Source organism: Meriones unguiculatus (assembly GCF_030254825.1).
Source record: "Meriones unguiculatus strain TT.TT164.6M chromosome Y unlocalized genomic scaffold, Bangor_MerUng_6.1 ChrY_unordered_Scaffold_25, whole genome shotgun sequence".
NCBI classification, from domain to species: domain Eukaryota; kingdom Metazoa; phylum Chordata; class Mammalia; order Rodentia; family Muridae; genus Meriones; species Meriones unguiculatus.
Genome location: NW_026843710.1, coordinates 6,497,107 through 6,523,644, shown reverse-complemented (window position 1 = coordinate 6,523,644; position 26,538 = coordinate 6,497,107).

Genomic DNA, 26,538 nt, shown 5'->3' with positions numbered 1-26,538 from the left:
AGGAGTAAAGGTGTGGGATCTGGATAAAGGGATGAGATAAAGGCTTGTTTGGTTATGCAAGAAAAAGTCACATGTGCAGAGGATCAGAGATAGTGAACACTGAGGAAAAGTTTTTTTTTTTTTTACTCATCTCCATGAAACCTCAAGATTCTCTCAGGTGCTGATTGGTTAAGTTGGAAAATGCTGTCATGCAACAAGTGAAAGCCAGTAAGATTTTCAGGTGCCACTTATTAAAAGAGCCAAGTGGACAGCCTGCTTGGGAGAAAGGCTGAGCAGCCCTTCATCCCTCAATCTGGGTAGCTGAAAGCATACAACCCAGAGATGACCATTCCTGTTCCCAAGACTCTTAGTTCAGGAAAGGTGTCACATATTTCTTTCAAGAGTTCATTAATAAAGTCAGGTGTCCTAGACATGTGAGTTTCACATTATCATAGATTTCATTATTATTTTTTAATTGCACAGATATGTCCTCAGTCAGTGAATTACGTTATAGGCAAAATGTTCCCTGACCAATGCAATTCTTTGTACACAAACTTTTAATTGGGACCTTGCTTGTATTTTAAGGACCATCCAGGATGTCACATCAGCAAGCAGTCAGTCATCTTGTTGTAGTCCTTCAGCAGAACTGAATATCTCATATTGAACCACATGCAGTAGGCAGAGACAGGGAGACTGAGAGATACAGAGAGAGAAAGAGCTACAGATAGATTCAAAAATCAAGAAACCGAGACCAACAGAAACAAAGATATAAAGAGACAGAGACCAACAGAGACTCCATTCTGTATGCTCACATTCATTGGCATATCAACCTTAATGCACAACCTTCTATAATATAACTCCAATAGGAATTATAATATCTAATGAGGCCATACCTCCTAACACTTCCCAGACAGTTCCTCACTAGGGAATTCATTTGTTAATAGATGATCTTCAAGGGGACATTGCAATTCAATTCACTGGGAAGAAGATAGAGGGACTTCTAGGCTAAAAAAAACAAAAATACAGAAAAACAAAACAAACAAAAAAAAAAAACATAGTTATCCTAATAGTTTGTCATTCAATACAATGATTAAAGTCCCAGCAACTTCTAAGTACTAAAGAAGAGGACTCACAATCTCCTTTGGGGAAAATGTAGAATATTTCTATAATGGAGTATTATTCAGGGAAGAAAATGACAACAAGATATTTTCAGGCAAATGGATGGAACCAGGAGAAATCATCCTGGTGAAATAACTAAAATGCAGAAAGACAAATATGGTATATATTGTGTTATTAGGATGTCTCCTAACAGTGTGGAAAAAGTTCTAAAAGGCCATCTATTATGAACAAAGCAGTCTTCCATTATAGGGATTAGTGTCAGTTAATTGAGTTGGTGGGCCAGTGCATCCCATGGAAATTATCAAGCAACCAATGCTGTTGTTATTAAAATATGTTGCTCTCTGCCCTCAACTGATAGATCAGTTCCATGTTCTTCTATTCACAGAGATGCTTCCTTCTGCATCAAATGGAATTGCATATAGAGAACCACAGTCCAATCTTATTCAGAGAGGGACCTTAAGACACCCAGCTCTAAATGGGATTTCCCTATGAAATTATCCCTGCCCTTAGTTCTCTGCTAAGCCCTTAGTAGGAGAGGAGGTGGGAAGAGTGTCCTAAGTAGAGGAAATTGCAGATACAAGATACACAATTCCTTGAAAATTAGACCACAAAGAAGATCCAGTCAGCCTTGTTAACATGTGAGAATCTAGAGTAAGATAGAAGGGGGAGGAAGATGTCCCCTATCAGGGAGTAGAAGGAGGAGTTTGGGTGGGATTAGAAGAAGTGCTAGGGGATTGCGGAGGGAATACAAAGTTGATAAATCCTAATAAATAAATACATAAGAAAACAGTGATCAAAGAGAAGAAGTATAGAGCTCTTCAGGACTGATGGCTTCTTCTTGGGGGTGGGGTCAGGGTGCAGCAAAGATGAACTCAACTTTCTTTAAGGGACTGGCACTGAGATTTGATCATGTTCTAATGAGTATAAGAAAAACACATACTAAAATTATGTATTTTTTTTATGTTAGGAACCAGTTCATTAGCCAATTTGCTTCAGAAACCCACCCCAAAGATGAAGAGCCAGATACACCAAGTTAACTGTAAATTTGTTCTTTTTTATTTTATTAATTACACTTTATTAACTCTGATTCCCCCATAAGTCCCTCACTCCTCCCCTCCCGATCCCAACCTCCCTTCCTCTTCTTCATGAATGCCCCTCCCCAAGTCCATTGATAGGGGTGGTCTTCCTCTCATTCCTTCTGATTAAGTCTATCAGATCTCATCATGAGTGGTTGCATTGTCATCTTCTGTGGCCTGGTAAGGCTGCTCCCCCCTCAGGGAGAGGGGATCAAAGAACAGGCTAATCAGTTTATGTTAGAGGCAGACCCTCTTCCCATTACTATGTAACCCATTTGGACACTAAAATACCATGGGCTACATCTGTGCAGGGGTACTTGGTTATCTCCATTTATGGTACTTGGTTGGAGTATGAGTCTCTGGGAAGACCCTGTGTTCAAATTTCTGGTTCTGTTGCTCTCCTTGTGGAGTTCCTGACCTCTCCAGATCTTACTATTTCCCACTTCTTACATAAGATTCCATGCACACTGTCCAATATTTGGCCATAAGTCTCAGCATCTGCTTTGATAGTCTGCAGGGAAGAACCTTTTACAGGCCCTCTGTGGCTGGTTCCCAGCCTCTTGCCTGTTTTCTTCTTCCTCTGATGGCCTTTCTCTTTGCCTTTCAGGATTGGGACTGAGCATTTTTGTAAAGGTCCTCTCTCTTCATTAGTTTCTTTAGATATACACATTTCAGTAGGTTCATCCTATATTACATGTCTATATGAGTGAGTATATACTGTATTTTTTTTTCAATGCAGTTTATTCAGGAACATTGAACAATCCTCGGACCCTGGGGAAAGCCAGCCCACAGCTTAAATAGCCTCTGGGTAGCCAACCCAGGCGTGCCACGGGGGCAATGCAGATAGGTCCACATACATGGAAGCAAGCCAGATCCTCGGCCTTAGCCAAATGTGGAGTTGTTCGTGACAGAGAGCACTCACCATCGGGAAGGTGGAAGGCGGAAACCAGCTCCATCTTTAAGGCATAGCATTCCGCAGCTCTCTACAGTTCCCCCTTTTTGTTTTAGACGCACCAGGCAAGAGTAGAGGTCTGATCTCTGATATTAGAAATAAATTGGGACTTTGTACAGATGTTCATTTAGGTGTCATCCACCCAAAGAGCATCAGACCCGTCCGATACCTTTTTCTAAGAGGCGGGACCTGGGGCATCAACCCGCATGCAATCAGACATGCTCTTCTCTGGGTCCAAAGCGGCTGACCCTGAGTGCAGTGCTTAGCCTCGCATCCTGAGCGTATCATTTTAGCTTTTTATGGTATCCAACCATGCTTGGGGAGAATGTCCTGCTTCAATGGCTGTAAAGGCCTGAATGATCATGGCTGCATCACACTGTTGTGAGACTCTAATCTTGCATATATACCACAGGCAAACCAAGGAGACCAACACCAGAAGGCCTGCTAACACTCCCATGCCCGCCCATTCCTTCAGATGATTCATGGCTGCAGCAATCCATGTTGATAATCCTGTGGCTAGTCCTGCGTCCACTCTGGTAGAATTTACTGTGACAATGGCCACTCTCAGCTGCTCCATCGTAGTATCGAATTCTCCAGTCCAATTACCCAAAATATAGCTCTACAATTGTTTAGACAGATTTGCAGCACAGGAAAAATTCTCATGTTGTATGCTAGTGACACAAAGTCCAGCATACTTTCATTGACAGCCATACTTTCATTGAGCGATTTGCCATAGGGTATCAATTTGCTCCTGCAAGAGGTCAATCCTCTGATTGAACACCATCAAGCTTCCTTTTAGTTGAGCATTAATTCCTTTATGTACAACTAAGGCATGAGCTACATTGGCTAAATGATTATTCAGGGTCTGAGCAGTCTGCCCAGTATGACTCATGGCTAATGCCCTGGTGGTAGCTCCAACAGCCGTCAATGAGATGGTAGTAACAATGGTGGCTGTAGTTCCAAGATCCCTTTTCTGTCTGAAGAGAGTCATAGCGTGAGGGGCATCAATGGGCACAGGCACCCAGTGAGGCATGCGAGTAACCAGGGCATACCTAGATTTACTAGCATTCCAGCATTGGGAAAAAAGCAAGTATCATTACCACAATTACTTGGCTCTATCTGGATAATAATGAATAAAAATGGGGGATATAGACAAACAGGTGTGGGCTTATAGGAAATATTATGAGAAGCCTTAACCCCCTCGTTGGAACATCCTGCGTCAGTTCTAGAACTAGCAGTGGTGGTGTCCGAGGTCTGAGTAGGTTCAGGAGACCATTGCCCCCAGGGGCGAGACGTGCTCCATGCCAATTGACTAACTCCATGTTTTCCTCCAATTTTGAAAGTCATTTAAGGTTCTTAAATTATTTTTTTCCCTTTTTTCTTAAATTTTTCATCAATTACACTTTATTCATTCTGCATCCCCCATAAGCCCCTCCCTCCTCTCCTCCCAATCCCACCCTCCCTCCTCCCTCTGCTTGCATGCCACTCCCCAAGTCCACTAATAGGGGGGGTTCTCCTCTCCTTTCTGATCTTAGTCTGTCAGTTCACATCAAAAGTGGCTGTATTGTCCTCTACTGTGGCCTGGTAAGGCTGCTCCCCCACCCCCAGAGGGAGGTGATCAAAGAGCAGGCCAATCAAATTATGTCAGAGGCAGTCCCTCTTCACATTACTATGTAACCCAATTGGACTCTGAACTGCCCTGGGCTACATCGGTGCAGGGGTTCTAGGTTATCTCCATGAATAGTCCTTGGTTGGAGTATGAGTCTCTGGGAAGTTCCCTATGTTCAAATTTTCTTGTTCTGTTGCTCTCCTTGTGGAGACCCTGTCCTCTCCAGCTCTTACTATTTCCCAGTTCTTACCTAAAATTCCGTTCACCTGCCCAACAGTTGCCCATCCGGCTCAGCATCTGCTTTGATAGTCTGAAGGGCAGAGGCTTTCAGAGGCCCTCTGTGGTAGGTTCCTAGGTTGTTTCCTGTTTTCTTCTTCTTCTGATGTCCATCCTCTTTGCCTTTCTGGATGGGGATTGGACGTTTTAGTTAGGGTCCTCTCTCTTGCTTAGTTTCTTTAGAGGCACAGGTCTTAGTGGGTTTGTCCTATGTTGTATGTCTATATGAGTGAGTATATACCATGTGTGTCTTTTTGCTTCTGGGACAACTCACTCAGGATGATCCTTTCCAGATCCCACCATTTACCTGCAAATTTCATGATTTCCTTATTTTTCATTGCTGAGTAATATTCCATTGTGTAGATGTACCACAATTTCTGCATCCATTCTTCAGTTGAGGGGCATCTGGGTTGTTTCCAGCTTCTGGCTATTACAAATAAAGCTGCTACAAACATCGTTGTGCAAATGTCCTTTTTGTGTACTTGACCCTCTTTTGGATATATGCCTAGTAGTGGTATGGCTGGATCTTGAGGAAGCGCTATTCCTAGTTGTCTGAGAAAGCGCCAGATTGATTTCCAGAGTGGTTGTACAAGTTTACATTCCCACCAGCAGTGGAGAAGGGTTCCCCTTTCTCCACAACCTCTCCAGCATGTGTTGTCACTTGAGTTTTTGATCTTGGCCATTCTCATGGGTGTAAGGTGAAATCTCAGGGTTGTTTTGATTTGCATTTCCCTAATAGCTAGTGAGGTTGAGCATTTCTTTAAGTGCTTCTCTGCCATTCGCTATTCCTCTACAGAGAATTCTCTGTTTAGCTCTGTTCCCCATTTTTTAAGTGGATTACTTGGTTTACTGCTTTTCAGCTTCTTTAGTTTTTTATATATACTGGATATGAGTCCTCTGTCAGATAAAGGGTTGGTGAAGATTCTTTCCCAATCTGTAGGTTGGTCGCTTTGTTTTGATGATGGTGTCCTTTGCTTTACAGAAGCTTCTCAGTTTCATGAGGTCCCATTTATTGGTTGTTGCTCTTAGAGCCTGTGCTGTTGGTGTTCTGTTCAGGAAGTTTTCCCCTGTACCAATGAGTTCTAGGGTATTTCCCACTTTTTTTTTTCAAGCCGATTTAATGTGTCTGGTTTTATGTTGAGGTCTTTGATCCACTTGGACTTCAGTTTTGTGCAGGGTGATAAGTATGGATCTATTTTCATTTTTCTACATGTAGACATCCAGTTAGACCATTTGTTGAAGATGCTATCTTTTTTCCATTGTATGGTTTTGGCGTCTTTGTCAAATATCAGGTGTCCATAAGTGTGTGGGTTTATTTCTGGGTCCTCTGTTCGGTTCCATTGATCCACCATTCTGTTTCTATGCCAGTACCATGCAGTTTTTAAAACTGTTGCTCTATAGTACAACTTAAGATCAGGGATGGAGATACCTCCAGAAGATCTTTTATTGTAGAGGATTGTTTTAGCAATTCTGGGTTTCTTGTTATTCCATATGAAGTTGAGAATTTTCCTTTCCAGGTCTGTAAAGAATTGTGTTGGTAATTTGATGGGCATTGCTTTGAATCTGTAGATTGCTTTTGGTAAGATGGCCATTTTTACTATGTTAATCCTACCAAGCCATGAGCATGGGAGTTCTTTCCATCTTCTCATATCTTCTTCTAATTCTTTCTTCAGAGATTTGAAATTTTTTTCATACAAGTCTTTGACTTCCTTGGTTAGGGTTACTCCGAGGTACCTTATGTCATTTGTGGCTATTGTGAAGGATGTTGTTTCCTTAATGTCTTTCTCAGCCCTTTTGTCTTTTGTATACATGAGGGCTACTGATTTTTTGAGTTAATTTTGTATCCTGCCACTTTGCTGAAGGTGTTTATCAGCTGTAGGAGTTCCCTGGTAGAGTTTTTGGGGTCACTCACGTATACTATCATATCATCTGCAAATAGTGATAATTTGACTTCTTCCTTTCCAATTTGTATCCCCTTGATCTCCTTCAACTGTCTTATTGCTCTAGCAAGGACTTCCAACACTATGTTGAAGAGATATGGAGAGAGTGGGCAGCCTTGTCTTGTCCCTGATTTCAGTGGGATTGCTTTAAGTTTCTCTCCATTCAGTTTGATGTTGGCTATAGGCTTGCTGTATATCGCCTTTACTATGTTTAGATATGTGCCTTGTATCCCTGATCTCTCCAATACTTTGAACATGAATGGATGTTGGATTTTGTCAAAGGCTTTTTCAGCATCTAGGGAGATTATCATGTGGTTTTTTTCTTTCAGTTTGTTAATATGGTGGATCACATTGATGGATTTCCGTATATTGAACCACCCCTGCATACCTGGGATGAAGCCTACTTGGTCATAGTAGATAATATCTTTGATGTGTTCTTGGATTCGGTTTGCAAGTATTTTATTAAGTATTTTTGCATCAATGTTCATAAGGGAGATTGGCCGGAAATTCTCTTTCTTTGTTGAGTCTTTGTGAGGTTTAGGTACCAAGGTGACTGTGGCTTCATAGAATGAATTTGGTAATATTCCTTTTGTTTCTATTTTGTGGAATAGTTTGAAGAGAATTGGTGTTAGCTCTTCTTTGAAGGTCTGGTAGAATTCTGCGCTGAAGCCATCTGGTCCTGGGCTTTTTTTGGATAGGAGACTTTTGATGACCGCTTCTATTTCTTTGGGGGATAGAGGTCTATTTAGTTGATTTACCTGGTCCTGGTTCAGCTTTGGTAAGTCAAATCGATCAAGAAAATTGTCCATTTTATTTAGATTTTCAAATTTTGTGGCATATAGACTTTTGAAGTAAGTCCTAATGATTGTTTGGATTTCCTCAGTGTCTGTAGTTATATCCCCCTTTTCATTTCTGATTTTGTTGATTTGGGTGGTGTCTCTCTGCCTTTTAGTTAGCCTGGCTAAGGGTTTGTCGATCTTGTTGATTTTCTCAAAGAACCAGCTCTTGGTTTCATTGATTCTTTGAATTGTTTTATTTGTTTTCAATTGATTGATTTCAGCCCTGAGTTTGATTATTTCCAGCTGTCTACTCCTTCTTGGTGTGTCTGCTTCTTCTTTTTCTAGGGTTTTTAAGTGAGCCATTAGGGTGCTTTAATGAGCTGTCTCGAATTTCTTCTTGAAGGCACTTAGTGCTATGAACTTTCCTCTTAGCACTGCTTTCATTGTGTCCCACAAGTTCGGGTATGTTGTGTCTTCATTTTCATTGATTTCTAGAAAGACTTTAATTTCTTTCTTTATTTCTTCCCTGACCCAGCTGTCATTTAGTAACAAGTTGTTCAGTTTCCATGTGTGTGTAGGCTTTTTGTTATTTCTGTTATTGTTGAGGTACAGCTTTAATCCATGGTGATCAGACAAGATACATGGGATTATTTCAATCTTCTTGTATCTGTTGAGGCTCGCTTTGTGACCCACTATGTGGTCTATTTTGGAGAAGGTTCCATGAGGTGCAGAGAAGAAGGTAAATTCTTTTGTGTTTGGGTGTAAAGTTCTGTAAATGTCTGTTAGGTCCATTTGATTCATGACCTCTGTCAGAGACATTGTTTCTTTGTTTAATTTCTGTTTGGTTGACCTGTCCTTTGTTGAGAGTGGGGTGTTGAAGTCTCCCACTATTAATGTGTGTGGATCTATATGTGCTTTAAATTTTATCAATGTTTCTTTCACAAATGTGGGTGCCCTTGTATTTGGGGCATAGATGTTCAGGATTGTGATGTCTTCCTGGTGGAATTTTCCCTTGATGAGTATGAAGTGTCCTTCCCCATCTCTTTTGAATAATTTTGGTTGAAAGTCTATTTTATCAGATATTAGAATGGCTACTCCTGCTTGCTTCTTGGGTCCATTTGCTTGGAAAGTCGTCTTCCAACCCTTTACCCTCAGGTAATGTCTATCTTTGTGTCTTAGGTGTGTTTCTTGTATGCAACAGATTGCTGGGTTTTGTTTACGTATCCATTCTGTTAATCTGTGTCTTTTTATTGGAGAGTTGAGTCCATTGATGTTGAGAGAGATTAATGACCAGTGGCTGTTAGATCTCTTGATTTTGATGTTGGCTGTGGTCATCAGGTTGTGTGCTTGGTTGCTTTTTGTTTTACTGAAGTGAGGTTATTTATTTCCTGTGTTTTCTTGAATGTAGCTAGCTTTCTTGGGTTGTATTTTTTCTTCCAGTGTCTTCTGTAATGCTGGTTTTGTTTGTAGGTATTGTTGAAATTTGTTTTTGTCATTGAATATTTTGTTTTCTCCATCTATGAGGACTCAGAGTTTTGCTGGGTATAGTAGCCTGGGCTGACATCTGTGTTCTCTTAGGGTCTGCATGATATCCGTCCAGGCCCTTCTGGCTTTCATAGTCTCTGTTGAAAAGTTAGGTGTGATTCTAATGGGTTTGCCATTATATGTTACTTGGCTTTTTCCCTTGCAGCTTTTAGTATTTTTTCATTGTTCTGTATACTTACTGTTTTGATTATTATGTGGCGGGAGGATTTTCTTTTCTGGTCAAATTTGTTGGGTGTTCTATAGGCCTCATGTATTCTAATTGGCCTCTCCTTTAGCTTGGGGAAATTTTCTTCAATGATTTTGTTGAAAATATTTTCTGGGCCTTGGAGAAGGGAGTCTTCTTTTTCCTCTATACCTATTATTCTTAGGTTTTGTCTTTTCATATTGTCTTGCATTTCTTGGATGGTCTGTGTCAGGAATTTTTCGGATTTAACATTTTCTTTGACAGATACATTGATTTCTTCCATTGTATCTTCTACACCTGAGATTCTTTCTTCCATCTCTTTTAGTCTGTTGGTTATGCTTACCTCTGTAGTTCCTGTTTTTTTCCCTAGATTCTTCCTTTCCATTATTTCTTCCATTTGTGTTTTCTTTAATTTTTCCAATTCTATTTTCAGGTCTTGAGTTGTTTTGTTTACTTCCTTCACCTGTCTGATTGTACTTTCCTGTTTTTCTTTTAGTTCCTTCAACTCTGTTTCTATCATTTCATTCAGTGTTTTAAGCATTTCCTTTCTAAAGGCCATAAACTGTTTGGCTGCAGCTTCCTCTATTTCTTTACAGATGGCAATATTCTGTTTGAGTTTATCTTCCTCTATGTCTTTACGAATCTTATTTGTTTCCTCTGTTATCATCTTCATGAGCATACTTGTTAGGTCATCTTCTTGGATTTCAGTTATGCTGGGGTGTCCAGGGCTACTTGCCCCTGGGTAACTGGGTTCTGGAGATGCCATATTGCTTTGTCTTTTGTTGCTTGAGCTTTTACGCTGGCCTCTACCCATTGTGTTATCTTAGGAATTTGGGGTTATTTTCTGGTGGTTCCTGGGGATCCTGTGGTGGAGAGAATCCCCTTTGCAGAAAGCTGGTTTTTCCTGAAGGATGTCTTCTCAGCTTTTTGGGTATAGTCCCTGGATGGCTGGTGTTTTTTCAGGAGTTGCTCACCTCAGGGATATAGACCTGAGTGGTAACTGTGGTCTTGGTTAGTCGAGAGACTTCCCTCTCACCCAGGGAAGTCTTGAGGGCAGCTGCCCTGTTTCTGGGTTTCTTGTTGCAAATTTAATGATCAGCTGCTGTGACCCAGTTGGGCATCAGGCGCGTCTCAACTGTTTGTGCTTGTGTCTGGAGCACAGCTGAGTGCTGGCGCCTTGGCCCCACTAGACTGCTAGATTTTTTCTAGGGAACGATTGGGTGATTTAGATTAGTAGAGTTTCCTTCCTTCCCCGTGGATTCTCTGGAGACACGGACTCCTAGTGTCTTTTTTTGCCCTGGTACACACTGCTCAGTGTTTGCCAGCTGGCTGGCCACAGAAATTTTCCTGTGCCTGGAGCACAGCTGTGTGGTGGCAGCTCAGTCTCTGCCAGCTGTCTGGTGTGCAGAAACTGCCTGTGCCTGCCTTTGCGGCTTTTGGGAGCCCAAGTGGCTCCCTAAGCTGGGTAATTTTCAGGGGACCTTTTCAGGTTGGGGGTGAGCTGAGTGCTCTGAGATCAGACCCGCCGTTTCTATCTCCGGCGGCGAATCAGGCGCGCAGGCAGGCAGGGCTCTGTGCTGGAACCTGGGTCCCCAGCTCTGGCTCCGGGCTGGCTCCTGGGGTGCCCGTGGAACCCGCCCGAGTCTTTTCCAGGGGATGTCTGGGTGACCTAAGGCCGGTCCCAATCGTTTCCTGTATCCTGGGGTTATCTCTCGACTGAAAATTCCAGTCTCTGATAGTGTGGTGCCCAAGGTTCAGTCTGGGACCGTGACCAGAGACACTGGCTTGTGGCTCTGGGCTGGGGCTGGGGCTGGTGGCCAGCAGCCAAGCATCTGGCAGAACCGGGATCTCTTCCGCGGTTTAGCTGGGTTAGTTAAAAGCTGATTGAATCCCCCACCGTGGGGTATCCTCTCACCTGGGAAACACAATGACTGTGTTTTATGGCCGAGAGTTCTGATTGCTGTTCACTGTGCTGATCCTGCTGTGCTGCTGCTCAGAATGAGAGTCCTCCCGGGGCCGCCATCTTGCCCCTCCCCCCGGTATATACTGTATTTTAAAGAAAAAATAATTTTAGTGACTCATGGGTAGGAATTTGAACATGGGAGCAATGGAAAACCAGTATAATATATTAGTATATGAAATTACCACATAATAAAAAATAATAATATGTTGACAACCTTTACAATGAGTTTCAACATGGAGAAAAGATTCCACTAAAGGAGGGCAGATCCTGCCAGCCTATTATATACATATGAATGTGAAGGTCCATTTAGTGTATGCATGAGTACTGCTCAGTTCAAAGTCACAACCTAGGAAATGTCATATTCAAGACCACATTATGAGACCACCTTTTCATTTGGTACATTCCCCTTAATCCCGCATCACTTTGAATCTTCCCTGTTTAAAGAAGCTCTCCAAAGAAATAGACATTAAAGTTTCTTTTCCTACCTTACATTGTCACAGAAGTAAAGAGGAGTGGGATCTAGGTAAAGGGATGAGATAAAAGCTTTTGGTTTTCACAAGAAAAAGAAAATTGTGCACAGGATCAGAGCTCCTGGGTACTGAGGAAAGAATGTTTACTCATTTCCATGGAAACCTCAAGATTCTCTCAGGCACTGATTGGCTGTGAGGCAGAATGTTGTCATGAAACAAGTGAAAACCAGTAAGTGTTTCAGGAGCCAGTTATTAAAAGGGCCAAGTGGACATAAAGGGCCTGCATGAGAGAAAGGCTGCACAGCCCTACATGCCTCAATCTGTGCAGCTGAAATAACACAACCCAGTGATGACAGTTTCTGTGTCCAAGACTCTTAGTTCAGGAAAATTGTCACATAATTTTTTCAAGTGGTCATTATGAAAGTCACATGTCTTTGACACGTGAATTTCACATTATCACCAATTCTGTTATTATTTGCTAAAAGCACAGATATGTCCTCAGTCAGTGAATTACTTAGTATAAAACACTCCCCCAAAACGACCCTGAGATATCACCTTACACCCAGCAGAATGGCCAAGATGAAAAACTCAAGCGATAACACATGCTGGAGAGGTTGTGGAGAAAGGGGAACCCTCCTCCACTGCTGGTGGGAATGTAAACTGGTACGACCACTCTGGAAAGCTATCTGGTGCTTTCTAAGACAAATAGGAATAGTGCTTCCTCCAGACCCAGCTATACCACTGCTAGGTATATACCCAAAGTTTGTTCAAGTACACAAAAAGGACACTTGCTCAACCATGTTTATAGCAGCTCTATTTGTAATAGCCAGAACCTGGAAACAACCCAGATGTCCATCAATGGTGGAATGGGTACAGAAATTGTGGTATTTTTATGCAATGGAATACTACTCAGCAATCAAAAAGGAGGAAATATTGAAATTTGCAGGCAAATGGTGGGATCTAGAAAAGATCATTCTGAGTGAAATATCCCAGAAGTAGAAAGACAAACATGGGATATACTCACTTATATAGACCTATAAGATATGATAAACATAATGAAATCTATACACCTAAAAAAGATAATCAATTGAGCAGACATGGGGTAAGATGATCAATCCTCATTTAGAAAGACAGATGGGATGTGCATTGAATATATGACAGGAGTCTACTGAGTGCATCTGAAAGACTCTAACTAGCAATGTTTTCAAAGCAGATACAGAGACTCATGACCAAACCTTTGGCAGAGTACAGGGAATCATAAGAAAGAATGGGAGTTAGTCTGATGGGGAAAGGATAGGAGCTCCACAAGGACCAAATATATCTGGGCACAGGGTCTTTTCTGAGACTGACATTCAACCAAGGACCATGTATGGATATAACCTAGAACCTCCACTCAGATGTAGCCTGTAGTAGCTCAGTAACCAATTGGTTTCCAAAAGTGAGGGGAACAAGGACTATTTCTAACAGGAACTCAATGACTGGTTCTTTGGTCTCCCCACCCCCGAAGGGAGGAGCAGTCCTGTTAGGCCACAGAGGAGGGCTTTGCAGCCAGTCCTGAAGATACCTGATAAAACAGGATCAGATGAATGGGGAGGAGGTCCCCCCTATCATTGGACTTGGAAAGGGGCACGGTCGAGATGAGGGAGGGAGGGAGGGACTGGGAGGGAATGAGGGATCGGGACACGGCTGGGATACAGAGTTAATAAAATGTAACTGATAAAAAAAATAAAATAAAGTAAAACAAAACAAAACAAAAACACTCCCCAACGAAGGCAAATTTTTGAACACAAGGTGTTTAGTCAGAGACCATCTAGATACACATCTGCAAGCAGTCTTCTTGTTATATTACTTCAGGGGAGCTGAGAGCTTTCCATACTATACCACAAGCATCAGGTAGAGAGATTTAGACAGAGAAAGACAGAGAGAGAGAGAGAGAGAGAGAGAGAGAGAGAGAGTGAGAGAGTGAGAAAAAAGAGTTAGAGAAACAGATTCAGATAGAGAGACTGAGACTGACATAAACAAATATATAAATAAAGTGACAGAGCCTGAGAGACAGACTGTCTGGTCAAAATAACTGGCATATCAACCTCAAAGCACACACTCCTATCCTACACATCCAAAAGGAATTATATTATTTAACAATGCAATGTTTCAGAATACTTCCCAGTCATTGCCTCACGGAGGACTCAACATGTAAATAGATGACCTTCAAGGGCATCAAATCACTGGGAAGTAGAAGAAGATAGAGGGACTTCTAGGCTAAAAGAACATACTTATTCTGATAGTTTGTCATTCAACACAATGATTAAAATCCCAGAAAACTCCAAGGAATAAAGAACAGGACAGACAATCATCTTTGGGGAAAATGTGGAATATTTCAATAAGGCAGTATTACTTACATAAGAAAATGACATCATGATATTTTCAAGCAAATGGATGGAACCAGGAAATTTCATCCTGGGTGAAGTAACTAAAAGGCAGAAAAGCAAATATGGTTTGTATTCACTTATTAGGAGGTCTCCTAATAGTGGGGGTTAAGTTCCAATAGGCCATATATTGTGACCAAACCAATCTTCCACTAAGGGATTGGGTAACAGTTAATTAGATTTGTTGGGCCAGAGCATCCTATGGAAATTTTCAAACAACCCAGGCTATTGTTATTAAAATATGTTTCTCTATGCCCTCAAATAATCGATCAGTGGTATGTTCTTGCATCCAAAATGATGCTTCCTTCTGCATCAAATGGGATTGCATATATGAGACCCACAATCTGATCTTATGCAAAAAAGAGAGTGACCTTGAAACACCCAGTTTTAAATGGGATTTCTCTATGAAATTCTCCCACCTCTCAGAGCTCTGGGAAGCCTGCAAGAGAGTTGGCAGGAAGAGTGTATAAGTAGAGGGAATTGAGGACACAAGGAGAACAATCACCTGAGAATCAGGCCACAGAATAAGATGTAGTCAGCATTATTAAGACATGACAAACTAGGGTCAGATAGAAGAATGAGGAGGACCTCCCCTATCAGGCAACTACAGAGATCATAGGGGTAGAAGAATGAGGATGGGTGACTCTGGATGGAAAATAATTATGGGGCTGCATAGGGGATATAGAGTTAACAAATCATAATAAATAAAAACATAAGAAAAACTGTGATTAAGGTGATGAAGTATAAAGCTTCATAATCATAATAAATAAAAACATAAGAAAAACTGTGATCAAGGTGATGAAGTATAAAGCTCTTTAGGACTGATGGCCTCTTCTTGGGGTTGGTGTCATAGTGTGGCAAGGATGAACTCAGTTTTCTTTAAGGTACTTGGAACTGAGATTCTTACCATGTTCCAATGACTATATGAACCACACATAATAGAACTGATGTATTTTAAAGAAAAAATAATAATGTGACTCATCGGTAGGAATCTGGGAGTAATGGAAAAGCAGTATAATGTATAGTATATGAAATTCCCACATAATCAATAAAAAATAATATATTGACAACTTTTACAGTGACTTTTAACATGGAGAAAAGATTCCACTAAAGGAGGGCAGAGTTTGATTTTGTAAGACATGCTTTTCAGGAACTCATTATGTAGCAGAGAATCCTAGACATAAACTAGTGGTTACCCAGCTACTTCAGACCACAGTGGCACTTTTGAACAAGAAGTTCTGGTAATAACACTATATTTAGATCATTTGTCTGCAATACAACAAGAAACACTTGTGCACTTGTGTCCTTGGTATATAACAGGGACCCATTTCTCCATCATAAATGACCAGTTTTAATTGTTAAGTTGAGGAGTAGGAAGATTGCCCACTGACCACTGAGTAGGACACAGCTATTGATCCATCCAGATCAGCCAAGGCAACACTGCTCTTAGAGGATTGGCAACACTGGAGTGGAACAGTAACTTGCTATCAAAGACTTTATTGCCTCTCAGTTCTCCTTTAATATACAAATCTTTCTCTGTTTCAGCCAAACCAGTCCCAAGAATTGTCTGCTTTCCTTGTCTTTTCCCTGCTCTTACAGACAAACTACCCCAGGGAACCCTAGAGCCTGCCAGACTATTTTATCCGCAAGAATGTGAAGGTACATTTAGTGAGTACATGAGTAACTGCTCAGGTCAAAGTCACAACCTAGGAAATGTCAGATCCAAGACCACAGTAGGAGAAAACCTTGTCATTAGGTACATTTCTCTTAATCCCACCTCACTTTGAAGCTCCCCAAATTTGGAAACTGTCCAGTTAAATAGTATCAAATTTCATTTCATACTTCATATTGTCACAGAGGTAAACAGGAGTAAATATGTGGGATCTGGATAAAGGGATGAGATAAATGCTTGTTGGGTTTCATAAGAAATGGTAAATTGTGCACAGGATCAGAGATACTAAACATTGAGGAAAGTTTGTATATTCATTTTTCCTCCTTTCATTTCCTGCTTTACACATTTCCTTTCCTTTCTCTTTGCTTGCCCCTCTACAATTCCACTGATAGGGATGGTCTTCCTCTCTGTTCTTCTGATCCTAGACTATCAGATCTCATCAGGTATGTCTGCATTGTCTTCCTCTGTAATAAGACTTCTGCTAAGGCTGCTCCCCCATCAAGGTGAGGTGATCAAAGAGCAGACCAATCAGTTCACATCAGAGGCAGTCCTTGTTCCCATTATTATGGAAGCTCCTTGGATAGTGAAATGCTAATGGCTACATCTGTGCAGGGGTTCAAGTTTTTCTCCATGCATGTTAATTGTTTAGAGTATGAATTTCAGGAAAGACCCCTGTGCTCATTTTTTTTTTTTGGTTCTGTTGCTCTCCTTGTGGAGCTCCTGTCCTCTCCAGATCTTCCTATTTCCCACTTCTTTCATTAGATTCCATGAATTCTGCCGAACAGTTACCCATAAGTCTCAGCATCTGCTTTGATAGTCTGTAGGGCAGAACCTTTCAGAGGCCCTCTATGTCAGGCTGCTAACTTGTTCTCTGTTTTCTCCTTCTTCTAATTTCCATCCTCTTTGCCTTTCAGCATGTGGATTGAGCATTTTAGCCAGAGTCCTCCATTTTAATTAATTTCTTTAGGTGTACAGATTTTAGTAGATTTATCTAATATTATATGTCTACATGAGTGATTTTAAACCATGTGTGTTTTTCTGCTTCTGGGATAACTCACTCAGGATGATCTTTTTCAGTTCCCACCATTGACATGCAAATTTTATGATTTCCTTGTTTTTCCTTGTTTTTTTTTTTCTGTTTGTTTGTTTTCTAAATAATATTCTATAGCGTAGACATACCACAATTTTTGTATCCATTTTTCAGTTGGGCTGCATTTGGTTTTTTGTTTGTTTGTTTGTTTTGTTTTTGTTTTTATAGTTCTGGCTATTACAAATACAGCTGCTACAAACCTGGTTGAGTAAATGTCCTTATTGTGTACTTGAGCCCCTTTTGGATATATACCTAGGAATGATATACCTGAATCTTCAAGAAGCGCTATTCCTAGTTGTCTGATAAAGCACCAGATTGACTTCCAGAGTAGCTGTACATGTTTCCATTCCCACCAGAGGTTTTGGGTTCCCCTTTGTCCACAGTCTTTCCAGCATGTGTTGTCACTTGAGGTTTTGATCTTGGCGATTTTAATGGGTGTAAGGTGAAATCCCTTACAAAATATACAAATTTTGATTTGTATTTCACTGATGGCTAAAGATGGTGAGCATTTCTTTCAGTGTTTCTCATCCATTCCATATTCCTCTATCAAAAATTCTCTGTTTAGCTCTGTTCTCCTTTTTTATTTAGATTACTTGATTTGTTGCTTTTCAACTTCTTTAGTTCTTTATATATACTGGATATTAGACCACTGTCACATAGAGGCTTGGGAAATATTCTTTCCCAGTTTGTAGGCATTCCTTTTGTTTTGATGACAAGGACTTTTCCTTTACAGAAGCTTTTTAGTTTTATAAGTCACCATTTACTGATGGTTGCTTTGAGAGTCTGTCAAGTTGATGTTATATTCAGGAAGTTGTCTCCTGTGCCAATTAAGTTCAAGGCTTTCCCCGACTTTTATTTCTAACAGATTTAATATGTGTGGTTTTATGTTGAGGTCTTTGATCCACTTGGACTTTAGTTTTGTGCAGGCTGTTAAGTATGGATCTATTTGCATTTTTCTACATGTAAGCATCCAGTTATACCAGCAGCATTTGTTGAAGATGCTATCTTTTCTCCATAGTATAGTTTTGGCATCTTTGTCAAAACTCAGGTATCCATAAGTGTGGTTTAATTTCTGTGTCTTCTCTTTGGTTCAGTTGATCCACCATTCTGTTTCTATGTGAGTACCACGCAGTTTTTATTACTGTTGCTCTACAGTACACCTTGAGATCATGGATGTAGCTACCACCAGAAGATCTTTTACAGTAGAGGATTGTTTTAACAATTCTGGGTTTCTTGTTTTTCTATATGAAGTTGAGATTATTCTCCTTTAATGTCTGTAAAGAATTGTGTTGGTAATTTGATGGGAATTGCATTGAATCTGTAGATTGCTTTTAGTAAGATGGTCATTTTTACTATGTTAATTTTGGCAAGCCATGAGAATGGGACATCTTTCCATCTTCTCACATCTTCTTCTAATTCTTTCTTCAGAGACTTGAAATTTTTCATACAAGTCTTTCACTTGCTTGTTTAGGGTCATACCAATTTACTTCATGTCTTTGACCGAATATAAGAACACATCAAAGATATCATCCACTATGTCCAAATAGGCTTCATCCCAGTTATGCAGGGGTGATCCACCATATTAAAAAAAATGAAAGAAAAAAACAAAACAAAACATGATACTCTCCTTAGATGCTGAAAAAGAATTTGAGAAAATCCAACATCCATTCATGTTTAAAGTATTGGAGAGATCAGGGATAGAAGGCACATATCTAAATATAGTAAAGAAAATATACAGCAATCCTATAGGCAACATTTAACTAAATGAAGAGTATCTTAAAGAAATCCCACTTCAATCAGGGATAAGGCAAGGCCGCCCACTCTCTCCATATCTCTTTAACATAGTTCTAGAAGCCCTTGCTAGAGTAGTAAGACAATTGAAGGAGATAAAGAGAATACAAATTGGAAAGGGAGAAATCAAAGTAGCACTACTTGCAGATGATATGATAGTATACCTGAGTGTGACGTGAAAAATTTGACCAGGGAACTCCTATACCTGATAAACATATTCAGCAAAGTAGCTGGATAGAAAATTAACTTAAAAATCACTAGCGCTCTGGTATACATAAGGTAAAAATGCTGAAAAAGAAATTAGGGGAAAATATTATCTAACAAGGCCATACCTCCTATCACTAACCAGACAATTCCTCACTGGGTTTTACATATGTAATTAGATGGGCTTCAAGTGGACATTGCAAATCAAATCACCAGGAAGTGGAAGACTGTAAACCCCAGGATGAGGAGGGTTCCTCACTGACCACTGAGTAGGACTCATCTGCCAATCCAGCCAGGTCAGCCAAAGCAACTGTGCTCATTGAGGTTTGCCAACACCATCGTTGAGCTGCATCAGGTGTCAAATACTTTACACCCCTCAGTTCTACTCTTACACCAACTGATATTTCTCTAGTTCAGCCAGAATAGTCCGGGGAATTGTTAGGTTTTCTTCTGTTTTTCACTGCTCTAAAAAGTCAATATCCTAGGGAACCCTAGACCATGCCTACCTATTATAACAATAAAAATATGAAGGTACATTTAGTGAGTACAGGAGTAAGTGCTCATTTCAAAGTCACAACCTAGGAAATTTCAGATCCACTGCCACAGAAGAAGACCACATTGTCATTCGGTACATTCCCCTTAATCCTACATCATTTTGAAGCTCCCTACATAGGAATCTGTCCAGTTAAATAAATATTAAAGTTTCATTTCCTACCTTAGATTGTCACAAAGGTAACCAGGAGTAAAGGTGTGGGATCTGGATAAAGGGATGAGATAAAGGCTTGTTGAGTTTCACAACAAAAGGTAAATTCTGCACAGGATCAAAGATACTGGACACTGAGGAAAGTTTTTTTCTACTAATCTCCATGGAAAACTCAAGATTCTCTCAGGTGCTGATTGGCTGAGAGGGAGAATGTCATGAAACAGGTGAAAGCCAGTAAGATTTTTAGGAGCCATTTATTAAAAGGGCTAAGTGTACAGGCTGCATGAGAAATGCTGTGCAGCCCTACATGCCTCATTCTGGGCAGCTGAAAGCACAAAACATGGTGACAACAATTCCTGTTTCCAAGACTCTTAGTTCAGGGAAAATGTCACATATTTCTTTCAAGTGCTTATTAATAAAGTCATGTGTCTTTGACATGTGACTTTCACATTATCACAGATTCCACTATTATTTGTTAAATGCACAGATATATCTTCAATCAGTGAATTACTTACTGGAAAATGCTCCTTGAACAAATAAATCTTTTAACAAATAGCTTTTAATTTGGACCTTGCTTATATTTTTACAGCAAAAATCCATGATGTCACTACAGCAAGTAGGTATTGTGAAATCAAAAGATTAAAAATCAGCAGTTTTTATTAAAGTCTAAGGCCTGAGCTAGCTGGGTGAGGTCCATTAATGCCCTGAGGGGCAGAACCTGTCATATTTCATTCTTTCTCCACTCACTAGAGATACAGTTGCTAGGAAACTGGTCCATCCCCCTAAGGAGGGACACCAGATCATTAATGGTTTGGGGACCTTCTTATAGCCAATTAATTCAAGATGCAGCATTTTGACCAAAAGATGCTTGCCAGGCAGGAATTGCCCCTGCCTTGGTCATGCTGGGATGGACCAGAATCTTTAAATCATACAACTAACCTGAGCATGGGGCTCTAGGCTCCCATTGCTTTTGTGGTTTTAGATGTGAGCCCAAGATGCAGCTTATTATGCTTTATAATACAGAAGATCATCATGTGGTTTGAAACAAACTTAGCTCCTGGTGGTGGTACTTGGGGGTATCATAATTCAGGTACAACATAATTTGTGGGCTCTCCAGGATTCCCAAGACCTCCCAGGACTCCTGAGCTGGAGGATCAGAAGCTCACATAAGCTCATTTTTCTTGGTCAAGTTCTATATCTCTATTCCTTTTAATTTGTGTATTTTTGAAATCTCAAGGTAGTATACAGTGAGTTGGCAGTGATTGGTAGTGTCACAGTACACTGGCTGACAAGCCAGCAGATTGAGGACATGGGGATCTTGGAAGACCTCCTAGATCCTGGCAGGGGAGTGCTCCCCAATAGCACTGTGAGGGACATGGGATCCCAAATCTGTTTGATAATCCTAGAAAGTGGGTTGCTCCCATGGAGACAGAAGGACTGATGGAATCTCTTGTTTTTTCTCTGTGTTTCTGGCTGTCTAGATGCTCCTGAATTGTTCTGCCCAGTTCACAAACCCCAAAAGACCAGGAATAAACAGACTCCACTGTAAATACATGAGGTTCTTTTTATTGTAAATTACAAGCTGCAGTTTGAGCCCACACCCCCAACCACCAAAGTGGTGGGAGCCGAGCCCACTGTGTCCAGGTTAGTTGGGTGATTCAAAGAGTCTAGTCCCCTCCAAACATGCCCAAGACAGGGACGATTCCTGCCTAGCAAGCATCTTTCGGTCAAAATGCTACATTTTGAAATGATTGGCTATAGGAAGGTCCCCAAACCATTAATGATCTGGTGTCCCTCCTTAAAGGGATGGGCCAGTTTCCTAGCTACTCTATCTCTAGTGAGTGGGGAAAGAATGCAATATGACAGGTTCTGCCCCTCAGGGCATTAATGGACCTCACCCAGCTAGTTTAGGCCTTAAAATTTAATAATAATTGCTAATTTTTAATCTTTTGGTCTCTTATTTCCCCCTTCCCATTATTATTTGAAGACCCAATCTTGGGTCTTCCATATATGTCCCCTTGAATCCTACAGATTTACTTTTCTGCAATGGGATCTGACTACTATTATTGTATTGCTCCCAAACATTTTTCCAAACCAAATAACAATCTAGATTTTTATGATCTAAGCTTCTATATCCTCAAACCCTACATAAGCTCCATATTTTTTATCTGTTTATTTATCTTAAGAAACAGGGGGCTGGCATAAATTCTGTGAGCAAGACAAACCTGTTTTTCTTTATAAATAAGAGATTTAGTACCTAGTAACTTATACTAGGTACTAAATGATCAATGAGCAAATGGTGGATCCAATTGTCTGCTCTTTAGCTGCAAAGCTACCATAAGTTTAGCCTAGTCGTCAAAGTGATTAGAGACCTGGGAAGGATAAATTATAAGATAAATAAATATACCAATTCATGTGCCCATCAAAATGACAGAGATGTCTGGTTAGTCCATCACCTAGGCAATGTCCCTGCCTCCTGTGGTCTGGCATCATGAGCAGAGGCAGTCCAGGCAGGAACATATGAGAGACTGCCTCTGTGGAAAGAGGAGCATGAGAGATTGACATCACCTTGCCTCTTGAAGTGTGAAACAATGATTCTCCAGGTGTCCACAGCTTTGTCCATAGTTTAGGCTGGGTCAAGGAAGAGGGCCAGTTGAGGCAGTGCTGCCCAGTGGTTAACATACAACAATTTGGAGACACCATCATCAGTTGTGCCCAAATCTTCTCGGAGACCTTGCCTGAGCTACTGCCGGGATTTTGGGACTCTGTCACAATACACTGACACATGTTAAAATGCCAGATTCATCAGGTCTCTGACAAGCTTGAAAGCCAGCATATCTGAGTTACTCTTTGTCTTTATCAAAACTCTGTCCTATAAAATAGAATGCTATAATCTCTAATTCTGGCATATTCCTAAGATGCATTTTTAGAACTATATTTTAAGTAGCCTAGGCTTAACCTTAAAAAAAACCTAAACAAAGGAGTAGATAAGGTGAAACTGCAGTATTTAGCACAAATTAGCTAACTTAGAATAGTAAACTGCTCTTTCTGAACTAAAATTAAAGCAAAGGTACAGTTTATAAAGAGGCTAGCAAATCTTGCTGATCCTAGCACTTTGCATTAAAATTGAACAGTAAAAAGCTTTGCACGTTGCACTTAGTTCAGAGGACTGAACATAATTGAGAGACCTAAACAAAGATGAGCATAAACTCATGGCTCTACCCTCTTTATCTCTGTTCCAGCATGGTGGCTGGTGACCTGTAACTGAACTCAGCTGGAAGCCTTAAACAAATATGGCAGCAAAACTACAGCTCCACCCTCTATCGATGAACCATCATGGCAGCTAGCCATGTGTTAGCATAGGCTGTGACTGACAATACCAAAATAGCCATTAGGAGTTGCTGATGGCATTGTTACCTCCCATAACCAAAAGTAACATTGTGATCAAATAAATTTTAGAACCAACTGCATAATAGAATAGTACTGAACAATTTTAAACTGTATGAATTATTCTAGCCATACCAAACCTATCAGCCAGAATTTTTTTCTCCTTAAAAGAGCACAAAGAAAAGCATTTTGCAATGAAGAATCACCAGCCTTTTAAATGAATTATAACAAATTTTTAAATACATTTTTCCTCAAATCATATTAACTCTCTGGCTTTTTATAATACATTCACTAACCTTCTGCAACATTCTATATATACCCTCAGGTTCCTAGCTTCATTCTTCTGGTTTAACCAGACATTCTTATTTTAGATAAGTTAATTTTTTAAAAAAATATCTCTTGCTCTTTCCCTTGCTTTCATAAGACATAAAACCTCTCACCAAAATTCTTTCCATTCTGAAATGATCATGCTGGAGCCCAGCGTCCAAGATTTATTTTTTATGGGCAAAGCAAAAACAAGTTACATTAGTACAAAAAGAAGTTCTGAAGCTGCCAAATTCTTTTTCTACAATCACTTTCCTATAGCAGATATGATAGTCCAAGATCACATAAACAAACTCTAAGGAATTTAGAACAAGTTTTAAGGGACTTGGTGAAACTTTCTTATTTCTCTGTCTCAAGGTGAAGACCAGGGTGAGAACTTGTTTTCCCATAAACAAAGCAGCTTAACAAGAAAAACACCTCTCCACAAGATACACTATAATACTGCAATTTTCTCAATTATTGCAAACCATATGTCTTAGTTTCATTTAGTAAAATAAATAAATACCAATGTTTTTTTCCCCCAAAGGATTGAGAAACTTTTAAAAATTATGTTAGACTACCCAAGATCATTGTCATACCCAAATGCCTGATAAACTTTAAGCATTTTATAGCCTTAAACATTTAAAGATTTTTTAAAACCTGCTTTTGCTATATTAAAATTAAGTACCCCTATAGTAGGAGAGAAGTGGCACAAAGTATGACCATAATTTTAAAGATCAAAACCAGATTTTAAATCCAGAATTCACCAGTGAAAACAATCCAATCTCTAAAGCCAATGCCAATTTAAAATAACCCTTCCTTTTAATCTAGAAGGAAATATGTGGCTACCATGGTGTGGAGTCATACCACATAGCAACCTATATTGTTGCCTTTAAACATATGTGTTTATAAACATTATAAACACAAAGGCACACATATACATTTTTAAACAAGTTAGAATTTAACCTTTAAACATACCCAATTATTTTCGATCATGTTAACCATGACCCACAGAGGATAAGATTAATCAAAGACAGACATGATGGCTGTACATACAAAAACAAATAAATACTGCACAGACATTGAGACAAAAGAAAAAAGAAAAAACAAAACAAACAAACAAACAAAAAACAAACAAACAAACAAAAAAAACACTCACCAGCTGGCCAAATTTCCTGGGACTAAAACTGATTCTTCTGAGGCACGCCCAACGTACTGATTCCTCCTGCTGCTACACCCCAGTGGTGCAGGAGCCATGGGCCCTGCCCCCACAGGAGACATCGAAAGTGGGTTGTTGCCTCAGGAGACATTTAGTGGTGCTCACTGGGATCAGGCAGTCTGGGCCTGTTGAGAGCAGGCCTTTCAGAGTTTACAGTGTGGAGGGGTGACCATGCCCTGCCCTGGAGCCAGGAGTACAAGGTCACCATGCTCCTCCATGTTGGAAATGTGTCTGGAAATGGTCTAAAAATTTCACTCCCAACAGACAAAAAAAAAAAAACAAAAAAAAACAAAAACAAAAACAAACAAAAAACAAACAAACAAACAAAAAAAAAAAACAGACTAGACAGATTACCCACCAAAATACTGATGAAACCAGAGGCATCCTCCTGAGCTTCAGCAGCTGCAACCACCAGTTTGTCCACATTGATCATGTCTTGCTACCCAGATACTGACTCCCCGAGCTCCGAGGAATTTTCAGAATAGAGAACAGAAAGTACTGCACATACAGACATTGCACAGAGAAATTTAGACACTTACGGCCAGCATAAAAAAAATCTCCAGGTCAGGTTCCTGAAGACTTGGTATCCTGGATGTGCCCCCAAAATGTTCTGCCCACTTCATGAACCCCAAAAGACCAGGAATAAACAGACTCCACTGTAAAAACATGAAGTTCTTTTCATTGTAAATTACAAGCTGCAGCTCGGGCCCACACACCCCCAACACTGAAGCGGTGGGAGCAGAGCACTCTGTGCCCAGGTTAGTTGGGTTATTCAAAGATTCTGGTCCCTCAGAACATGCCCAGGACAGGTGAGATCCCTTCCTGGCAAGCATCTTTTGGTCAAAATGCTACATTTTGAAATGATTGGCTATAGGAAGGTCCCCAAACCATTAATGATCTGGTGTCAGTTTCCTAGCGATTGTATCTCCAGTGACAAAATAAAGCTCTGAAAAAGAAAGTGTTGGTGGAAGTAAGTAAAGTTTTGACTTTCTGTTTAAATGTATGTATGGCCATCATGTTTGTTTTTGACTAATCTTATGCTCTGTAGGTCATGGTTAATTGATTAAAAATAATTGGGTATGTTTAAAGTTTAAATTCTGATTTGTTTAAAATGTATATATGTAACTATGTGTTTATGAGGTCTATGAACGCATATGTTTAAAAAGCAACATATAGGTTGCCAGGTGGTATATGATGTGCCTCAACACCATCTTGAGATTGCCAAGTGCATTGCAATGTGATCTTGATGGTCACATGATTTGGGTGGAAAAAAAAGGGAACCTTAGTCAAATAATTTTTTGTTTCATTCTAGATTAATGAGTTACTTTATGTTGGTATTGTTTTTAAAAATTAAATTGTTTGCAGTGGTAAATTCTGGTTTTAAAATCTGGTTTTAACTTTTAAAGTTATGTTTGTGCCTTGAGACTTCTCTCCTACAAAAAGGAGTACTTTATTTTGATATTGCAAAAACAGGTTTTAGAAAATGTTTAAATGTTTAAGGCTATAAAATGTTTAAAGTTTATCAGGCATTTTAGACAATGATCTTGGGTAGTCTAACAAAAAATTTGAAACAGTTTCTCAATCGTTTTGCGGAGAAAAAAATGGTATTTATTTTATTAATTTTATTAAATGAAACCCAGCCATCTGGTTTGCACTAATTGAGAAAATTAGTTTTCACAGTGTATCTTGTGGAGAGCTGTTTGTTTGTTAAGCTGTGTTGTTTATTAAAAAAAAAAAAAAAAGTTTCCACCCTGGTCCTAACCTTGAATCAGAGAAAAAAAAGAAGTTCAATCAAGTTCCTTAAAACTTGTTCTAAATTCCTTAGAGTTTGTTTATGTAACCTTGGACCAT